Here is a 10,755-nt window from a genome sequence, read left to right on the forward strand (position 1 = left end):
GTCTACTATTGTATATATATATATATATATATATATATATATATATATATGTGTGTGTGTGTGTGTGTGTTATATAGCTTGATTATAAAGTGATGTAATATACTAAAAGGTATAATACATTTCTTTATACAGAAAATAAATTGATTGTATATTGTGTGTAGAATAAATACAAATTTCCTTTTAAAAAATGCCTACTCTTCATAATGCTTAACATAAGAAAAACAGGCTATTTAGTAATTGGAGGTTGCTCATCAACCTCACAAAAAAAATGACAAAATTATAATTGCAATTGTAAACTTATTTGTCTATAAAATAGTGTGATAGAGCTTTGAAAGAACCCAAAGAACAACATACACTGACTTTTATAAACTATTAAAACAGTTGATAACACAATTAAAGACTTAATTATTTTTGAGAACAGGGCTGTAACTAAACTTTTACAGTTTGTGATTATGACCTTTAACATTTAGTCACAATTTTAAGTCTTATTTTTCAAGAAATCAAATATATTGTTTAAGGTAGTTTTTTTCCATCTACTAGACATTTTTAATATATGAAATCATATTCTTTTTTAATGCTATGTCTTTTAAACTAGGCATAATTTCAGTATCTTTCATTTATACCATTTTCAACAATTTAAGTTAGTAATCTTTGTAAAGAATAGACTATTGTTTATATGAAGAAAAACAAAATTGAACACAAAGTTCTAAAAAGAGACCCAACAAGATTTATACATAGCAAAACAACAGCTTGACCATGAAACTAAAGATAATCTATAAATTATCTTCAGAAATTTATTACTTTCAAAAAAATTATAAAAATAGATTTTCTAGGTAGGAAGTTTATTTAACAAAGAACCTATTTTTTAAAAAACTGAATTAAATTCCCATTTGATTATATATGACACATTATTATTATAATTTATTCCAAATTCAGTAGTTATTTCTATGCATATATAAAACATAAAATTTAGAACTCGGCTGTGTAATCTTCACAGAAGAATTATAGATATTATGGTTTATAATTAGCTGAAAGTATACTGTCCATACCTGTACATGTATAAATGTAGTGCATATTTAGGACTAGTGACTTTCCTTGTTTACCTTGAGAATGCAGTGTGGCATTTGAAACAGATATAGTAAGACTGTGTAGTGGAAGTTGTATATAAAATTTGTTCTGTTTTTTGTGAAATTAGCAACTGTTATATATTGCAAAAAAACAAAAAATATATAACTGGAAATATGCTTTATATATTGAATATGTTGTTCCGGTTAAAACCGTGTAATCCAAAAAGAAATTCTGTGGACATTAAAAAAGACCTGTCCTTAGCTCACTGGATTTGTAATAATTAGGTCATTGAAAAATATCAAGAGATTTGCAAATACACATGCAACTAAGGTGATGTGGAATGTTTAACTTACAGTTTCTTTGCATCCAGGTCACACTGTCAAACATTTTATGTGTTAAAGTAGGCTGTGTGTAAACATAGATTCTCAGATGTACATGTGTGTTATTTGTGACTAATGTCAATCCCAGTATTCAGGTAATTACTCATTGAATTGTTGTTCATAGAAATTATTGATTTTTTTTATAATATAGTTAAAAATTTGCTCATATTTATTTCCCACACAGCAATAACACATTTTTGTAGTAAAATATAACCAAATTGTCTTGTGCATACAATAATGCTTTACACATGTTTTTGCATGCATATTGTATCAGCCACACATTTGATTTAATAGTTTCTGGTTTTCAAAAATGAAGTTTAAATATATCAAAAAAACAACACAATATAAAGCTTAATATGTGTGTAGTCCAAGTTCTGATATAGCAAGAGGTTGAAAACTGTGAAGAACTTGTTGTGTTCAGTTGTATTTGAATAATGAGGATATTTTTATATTGTTTATTTGTTTTACGTATGCAGTATAAGGTGAGGATATGGATAAAGCAGAAGAATCTCTTATGACTTGCTTAATTAAAATTATTTTGATGGACATCACAGTATTTGTCAAGTTATTGTAGAACAGTGTGTGTGAAAGCAGTAAGATATATGTATACATATCTGTAACAACAGTGTGTGTGTGTGAAAGCAGTAAGATATATGTGTAAGATATATGTATGCATATATGTAACAACAGTTTGTATGAAAGCAGTAAGATATATGTATACATATCTGTAACAACAGTGTGTACGAAAGTAGTAAGATATATGTATACATATCTGTAACAAGTGTGTATGAAAGCAGTAAGATATGTGTATACATATCTGTAACAACAGTGTGTATGAAAGCAGTAAGATATGTGTATACATATCTGTAACAACAGTGTGTGTGAAAGCAGTAAGATATGTGTAACAACAGTATGTATGAAAGCACAAAGTAAGCTAAACTGAAAGTGCTACTTTATTTTTTAATGGAGATGATCAGTTTGCATATAAATACATACAGTTAAATTAATAAATTAAGTAAATGTTTTATTTTATATTTTTTTAAGTATAATGTAAAAATTTTATTGTTATGTAGCAGGTATTCAGTCTATATTTTAGTTCTTGATTGACAGTTAATTAAAAACTCTAGAGAAATAAAGTTTTATAATCTATTGGAGAAAATTTTCAATCATGGTGCACTTACATAGAACTCAGATACAATACTATAGTTTTACTTATTTTACAGTGTGAAGAACAGGCTGTTATTTTTGACATAACTACATGTCAGCTGTTGATTCTAAGCTGATTGAAAATAAGATCTAGTTTAAATATGAATTTTAAACAATTTTGAAGACAAGCCTATCTTGGTATTTCACTTAATCTTACTATAAAGATATGTACATTAGCATCCATCACACAGAGTTAGCTGGCTTGATTAATGTAATTTTAAGTATTGTTGCATATCTGCTTGTTTGATAATTTCCTTAATTTCTGGTATAAATTCTTTCCGCGGAACTTCAGCGATACAAGTCCTTTCTTAATTAAAACTAGTTTCTTCTTTCTCGATACGCAGAATTTCCACAGTCACCTTAAACTAAACAACCTTTATAACACACGCTATAAATTACAGTGGTTCACACACTTTACTTACGGTGCCTTCTGTTCACTTGACTCAATTATCTATATCTTCAATCAATCATCCCGCAGGCTTATATGCTAAAAAAGAGAGCGCCAGGCAAACACTCAGACATCCGCGAGGTTCCTCGATAAGTCATGATCATTCTAGAAACTCCAGCATGCATGCTTCCAGCGTTGCATGCCTTCCACTGTCGTAACAGTATAATAACTTGAAGCTCTCCAAAAGTATACATGGATTATTTTGTTTAAGGATGTTTGCTCGGGATGGTGGATAAAAAAATCCTAAAATAGGGCACTTCCAATATGATTACTTACCTCTGCCACAATTACATCTATTCTTGATTTGACTGCCCTCTATTGCGCAAATTTTGCTTGCAACTAACCTTGAAACTCCCACCTAATGCCATGGGTATACCATGTAGCTCAGCTGCATTTAAGCATGCAAATCAGTATGTGATAGTCCTCCACCAATAAGAGTGTGACAAACCCTCCTATTGCAGCTGACTCCCTCTATGCAGTTGAACTCAATCTTCACTTCTCAATTTGGCATACAGTGTTGAGACCTATTGCTTGATTTCAAACATTTTTTAGTGCATTTTAAACATATTCAAAGTATTGTTTATAAACCACAAGTTCAATTTCTTTATTTGATTGTGAATTTTATTTCTTACTCAGTTACCAGTAGTCAGTCAGTATTTTTGAATTCAGAATTTACTATTACAACTACAACGGTTACTGATAGTACTGGTGTTCAACAGCTCATGAAAATGGCTGCAGGTACAGTGTTAGAGGAGGAAGTGTTGGTTGTAGTTTGTCGGGAGATGGCTTCTTCCATGTAGGCCAAGAGATCTCCCAATCTACAAGCACTTCTGCCATCAGTTGAAGACTTAGAGCAGGATGATGCGGACTTGGATAGCTCTTGCTATGCAGGCATGTTTTCAGCCTATTGAACCACCTAGACCTCAGTCACCATTTTTTAGACACTATATTTCAAGTATGTTGTGTTTTGTCTATGTCACCCATGTTATTTGATCCCTCCTTGTCCTTATTAAGTGCAGCACTTAATTCTGAAATTTTGATTTCTTCCCCCTTTGCCTGATATTGGCATCCATGCCAAATGTTTTGCAGATCAATTATATGCAGGAGTTAGTATGCTGTATCCTCCCCCTTCATGTACAGCAGAGGCTCAAGCACTTGCATATCATTGTTCACCAAACCCTTGTGTCATTTGAGTTTGGCTAGAAGGGCTCTCCTTCCTTTTCCTCCCACCTTATCCCCTGTCCCAGTTCCTTCTTCCCCTCAAGATCCCGTTTCCTGCCAGCATCTCTCATACAAGTGGCTGAAGACCTCATAAAGGGTGCCATGGAACAGGTTTCTCCTGTGCTTCCAGGATTCTATTCCTGACTTTCTGTCATCCCCAAAAGACTGGGTTTGGTGTCTTGTTTTCAGTCTCTCCCATCTGAATCGGTTCCTCGATGTGCCTCAGTTCACTATGACATCCTACTTGTTTTTCAGTTAGACCTTTCTTCTAGGCCTTTGGATGATGAGATTCAATGTGATCAATGCTTATCTTCACATCATTATCTAGATTTTATCCATGAGGATCATGTTTATCAATTCTGAGCTTTTCCTTTTAGGCTAGCATTGGCACCCTACATTTTATATAGAGTGGTCTGGTCATTTTGCCTGATTCATGCATTTTTGCAGCATAAATTACTATCTTTATATGGCATCATCTTTTGCAGAATCTTCCATATTTATCCAACTTCTCATCAGAGAAGCTGTTTGGATGGGTTGGATTATCAAGGTGGAGAAGTCTGTTATCAATCCCATCCAATATCGTGTTCTTTTTGGGATATTTTTTATTTTATTTTTTTCAAATTACATCTCAAGTCCAGCTCAGTCTTCTCCTTTTCATCTGTGAACCATGGAGTTTTTTAGTTCGGAGGGAAATATCAGCACCTTCTCTCCCAGAATGAGAGGTTCTGTCTCTCTTTTTATGCTTATCCAATATTTTGTGGGCTAAATCTTTCTCAGATAATGCAATTCCATTAGAACTATGGTAATGGATACAGTGTTTTGCTTATGCTAATTTATTTCAAATTAAAATATTTCAAGACTAATATTCTTAGTATCTTATAGTGTGGATGAAAAGTACATAATTTGGATGTTGACATTGCCTTGTCTAAGTTAAAATATATTTTTGTTATTCAAAACATTCATATACTAAAAATGTTTCCATATTTACAAATATATATAGACAAAAGAAATGATAACACTAACACATTATTAGAAGGTACATAGAAATCACCAGCAGTCATAAACATTAACCTAACTAATATCTGTCTATTATTAAACCCTTTTATTTGTGACTTTTAGGTCATTGTTTGAACATTCAGTTCCTTTCAAACAAAGTCATTTTCTACATACTGTAGCTGGTGTGGATACAAATCGTAGATATATGTATAATATTTTTAGTCTATTGTAAGTAATTTAAAATGTTGCATACATTTAATGTACATATCATGTAAGGTATCATATTATCATTAAGGTGAAACGCAAAACCTTGTAAGCAAGATAATATCAACCCTTTTGTACAACTGAATTTTTAATGATATAAGATGTGATATAAATGTTAATATATATTAAAACATTCCTCACTATAGACCTTGATTAGAAGTGGATCATAGTTATGACTGAATGTGTTGTGGTTTATCACATGCAGTGACCACCTACAACGACCATGTCTTTTATATGTTTTACCATCCAAACTATCACTGAAAGTTGAAATATGTTTATCTGTAAGAAAAAAATACAGTGTGAAGCATTATATTTGTCATTGGCACCACTAAAACAATTATTTGCTGTGTTACAACTTTATTGATATATAGCAATCTTTCTAGGTGCATTTCCACATTTTACTGTCATATCATTAGTGCATGTATTTATAATATTGAGCAAAAGACAAGAGAAGAAAAAATTGTGCTAGATTTCCTGAAGCACCATTGACCAATAAATGTTATTATGTTCTTCATGAATTATTTTTCCTTTTTTCCTATGTTCTAAGAACAATTAAAATCTGGGGTTCAATTCTATGAGGTGGAAAGAGTGAAATAGCCCATTTTGTAGCATTTTGTTGAAATAACAACAATAACAGCCTTTTAGGTGGGGTGGGGGACTTTTCTGTTTTGAGAATGCAACATTAATCAATCCACAATTCCCTCAAAGGGTTTTAATAGGTTTCCACAATACAATCATTTGCTGAGCAGTGTGTGTTGAGAATAAAGCAAGACCATTAAACACTGGATAAATGGTGCATGTAGAATATCATTTGTAATCATACCCTTGCCCTTATGTCAGTAGACAAGGCCATCCATTAGGGTCAGTCTGACAGGAACAAGGATCCAGCTTGCCAGCTAGTTAATAATGACTGGTATTAGACACACAGAAAATCTTATCCAAAACATCTTTCAATTCTTATTTCTGAATAATATAATTGAAATACTTGCAAATACAAAATCCCAATGCAAAATTGTAATGCTACAATATAGTTGATCCATTTGTGTATTGTGATAATGGATTTTATAAAATATTTTAATAAATTTATATATTATTAAGTAATATGCATATTAGCTATCTAACAGTCATCTTGTTAAAATTTAACAAAAGGTAAAGTAATCAACAGAATGAGTGTGTAGAATTTATTTTATCCAAAGCATTATTTATCTAATTTGACACCTAGCCAAATAAGGAGTGTATAGCTGGTTCCTATTATCTCACAAAAATGTGTTTATCCTTTTATCCCTTTAGAAAGGATATAGTATTAAATCTCAGATATAAAGGTTTTTGTTGTTTTTCATTGTAAACTTAACCCTTATCTAAACAAGGCTTCTTAAAGCCCAGTTTAATTTAACTGATAGTTAGATGTTATTGAGTATACCATAGGTTTGTGGCTAGAGCTGGTTGATTAGTGGAATGTGCCATTCAGATATTCACCAGACTTATTAATTAGTAAAATTAATAATCATTTGTTCTCACATCAGATTAATATTCTTATTTCCAACTTGTTAGGGTTTTTTAAAGCTGTTTTTTGAACTATCCTTCATTTAATATGATAATCAACATAAATACAACTACTTATGATTAAACTACAGCATTAAGCTGAAAGTATGATTAAGATATTGTTCCTTGGGTTTCCCCATATAAATGTTCAAAATACTACCCTATTAAACCTACTGGATTTCTGTTGATGAAGAAACATTACTTGATGAATTGATTATATCAGAAAAATACTAAAAATAACAATCTCATGTTTTATTGATATTACTCTTATATATGCCCTTTAAAAAATTTGATCAGTTTAGTAAGCAGTGCTGCATGACCAGTTAGAGTCATTAAGGTTGAGAGAAAAAAAAGTGTATAGTATTATTATGGAAAACAGATGTTTATTATTAGTTAAAATAATTCATAATTAAAAATCACTGTCTTTAAATTCCATGTGACAAAACTAATAAACATTCTTTTCACACTGTATGATAGATAATATTTATATAATACATTAAAAAGGAAACTATTGATAATACTATATTGATCTCTTTGTGGAAATTAAAATGATTCTTAAAATGGAGATAAAAGCTTCATAAGAAATGTTTAAAATACAATAATAGAAAAATTGTAAATACCAATATTTTGGATTTTTTTCCTAATTCCAACGTCAGTTTGAAAAAACTTTAAAAAATGATTCACTATTTATAAGAACAAAAAAATCATAAGCTGACATAGATGGAAGTTTAGAAATAACACATTAAACTGATTAGTATGTTTATATTTTACAGCATAGTATGTAACTGGAATACTTATATATTTTAGTAAAAGTTGTATAAAGATGAGAAACAGTTTATTAATATTAAATTATATACATTATTTACATTTTTTATTGCTGTTTGATGCTAGTATTTTCTTTCAATATTGTTGTAGTGCCTATGTTTAACAGAATAGGTGTTAGGTTTCACAAGTGACATTTTGGAAAGATTTCTTTTGATGTAATATGAAAACTTAAGTAGGCTTCAATGCCTAAGTAATATAGGCTTATTCACTGTCTTGATTGATAATTCATTGAATGTGGAGGTATTACAATATAAAATCAGTAGTAAAGGTGAAAACAAATGGATTATGATTAAAAAACAAGCACTAACACAGAGTTCAAAATTTCATTGACATTAACTCCAACATCCTCAAGAACAATGTGAAAAGGGTACATAAAAAACACTATATATATGAGTCATAATATTTAATTGATGTAGGAATAGGAAGACACTAGAATCTCAATCAACAGAAGACTTCGTGTATGAAATCCATAGAGTATCTTTTATTGCTTTGTGAGTTTCTCTCAATTCCATACATGTTTCATACAAGTTAATGGGTGTTCTGAATACTTGATAGATAACACTATTTAAAAATTTTAAATATGTTTGTTTCAACCGCTATTAAGAAAATTTGGGTTAAGATTGTTAGCAAATATAAGATGCTGCAACCAATTAAGTTCATTATTGAACTAGGGCAAAAACTATTTGGGTTAAATATCCAAAGGACGTACAATTGGATTTACTTACCAAGTTTATAGTTAGGTTTGTTCTTACTTTTATATAGGGGAAACTGGCTGTGAATTAGGGGTGTGGCTAAAAAAACATTCCCATTCAATGTATTTGGCCATCAGTGAACTGAGTCAAAGGAAATAGACTTTTCTCTTATCAAAGTTGTGTGAAGGAAATCAAGAGAAACTCACAGAAAAATATAAGCTCTGTTGATTTCACAGTTGAAGCCTCTTGTTAACCAATATTGTGATGTCATCTATACTTACATCACCCAAACATCACATGACCTCTACTTATAGCAATTTACCCACTTACATGTTGTTCCTGATGATGTTGGAGTCAACAGAATGCTGAACCTTGCATTAGTAGTGGTTTTTCTAACCATGTTCCATGTTTGGATTTTACTATGATATATTGTCTGTTTGGCTCGTGCACTCATATAAATGTTTCTAGCAGGTTTTTTCCCTACTGATATATTGACCTTATATTTTTATATTTACATGTGCACAAAAATTGTATTGTTTCCTAATAAAGCGTGTATGTGTGCTATTTACAATACTGCTTAAAAAATCAAAAAAGTTATAATGGAAATATATAATGCACTCATATAAATGTTTCTAGCAGGTTTTTTCCTTACTGATATATTGACCTTATATTTTTATATTTACATGTGCACAAAAATTGTATTGTTTCCTAATAAAGCGTGTATGTGTGCTATTTACAATACTGCTTAAAAAATCAAAAAAGTTATAATGGAAATATTTTTTCTACCAAGGGAAAACAATTAAAACTTTACAAAGTTGTTGTGTATTCAAAACCAATAATTAGTAATGTTCCAAAAGCTTTCTTCCTCAAAGCTAAATAAGTAACCTTGATAAATCACTTAAATGTTTCTGAGTGATTAAGTAGTTTCATTTACTATAGCATGAAATATAAAGCAAATTAACTAGTTGTGAGTGCTCATGTTGATACGTACAAGTTAAATATTTTAGCTTTCATTTAGTTCTGAGATAAGACATCAAAGAGTAATACTGTTGGTTGTTCTTTTTGTAATTTTGTTAGGTCATGGATTAAGGTAATCCAAGAAAGCTACCCATCATACATCTTCTTATCGTTATTATTTTAGTTTAGATAGAAGTTATTGGATCGTAACATCAAAAGACAGGAAAAAAAAAGAACCCTACAGGTATGTATCTTCTGATTATTCCTCAACCCCCAATTCTTTGTAATTTAGCAGATGTTTGAGCATGGAAAAATGATTATTGAAAATGTATCTGTTATATATATATATATATATATATATATATATATCTGTTACAAATTAAGCCATCACTTCTCAAGACAGCCACACATGTATCAGCATGTTGAGATTCAGTTTAAAAGAAAGTCCCAAAATCAAATGGTTTGGACTCTCTTCACATATTTAAATATATGCTTTATTGTCTAGTATTATCTTTCTTAAAAAGTAATAGATAACTATATTAACAATCTTAAGTTTCTAAATATTTTTACATCTCTGGTCGTTTGTTAATTTCTGGTATAAATTTTTCCTGAAGAACTTCAGCAATACAAGTCCTTTCTTAAATAAAACTAGTTTATTCTTTCTCAGTACAACTTTGCAATACACAGAATTACCACAGTCACTTTAACTTAAACACACACTATATTTCACAACGATTCACACACTTTACTAACGAACACTACCGCTCGCATGACTCAATTATCTGTCCCAATATTTGTCTATCTGCAATTATATCTCCGCTTTATTTGCCGGGCTTATATACTAAAATAGAGGCGTCTAGAAAAGACTAGAGTTGCCAGGAACAGTCAAGATCCTTCTAGAATCTCATGACGTGTTACCAGCGTCACGTGACTTCCGCTGTCGTAACACTGCCCCTTCCTTAGTATTGTTCGTCCTGAACAATAGCCAATTACATTAAACCAATAGATAATTAACAATAACTTAATTAAATGTACAGAATTTACGAACACAAAATTAAAATTCAACAGTCTCTTAATTTTACGGGATGTATCATCTTCCGTACTTGTCTCTATCTCATTGTCCTCTGCTTCACATCAAGTTCATCTGCTCCATCAG

General features: G+C 30.7%; 1 long non-coding RNA gene across 4 annotated transcripts in view; it reads left to right on the top strand.

The window, feature by feature from the left end:
- The window catches only part of LOC111085606, a 26,653-nt gene that overhangs the window by 2,263 nt on the left and 13,635 nt on the right, over positions 1 to 10,755 (top strand). For 3 of the 4 annotated variants that reach the window (XR_002610411.1, XR_002610410.1, XR_002610412.1), the window contains exon 2: positions 9,720 to 9,843. This is a non-coding gene — a long non-coding RNA (uncharacterized LOC111085606). Of the gene's footprint in view, positions 1 to 7,998; positions 9,844 to 10,755 lie in introns of those variants that run through there. The other variant, XR_002610409.1, reaches the window with a different exon arrangement.

This window comes from Limulus polyphemus, unplaced genomic scaffold, assembly GCF_000517525.1.
Source record: "Limulus polyphemus unplaced genomic scaffold, Limulus_polyphemus-2.1.2 Scaffold505, whole genome shotgun sequence".
NCBI lineage: Eukaryota > Metazoa > Arthropoda > Merostomata > Xiphosura > Limulidae > Limulus > Limulus polyphemus.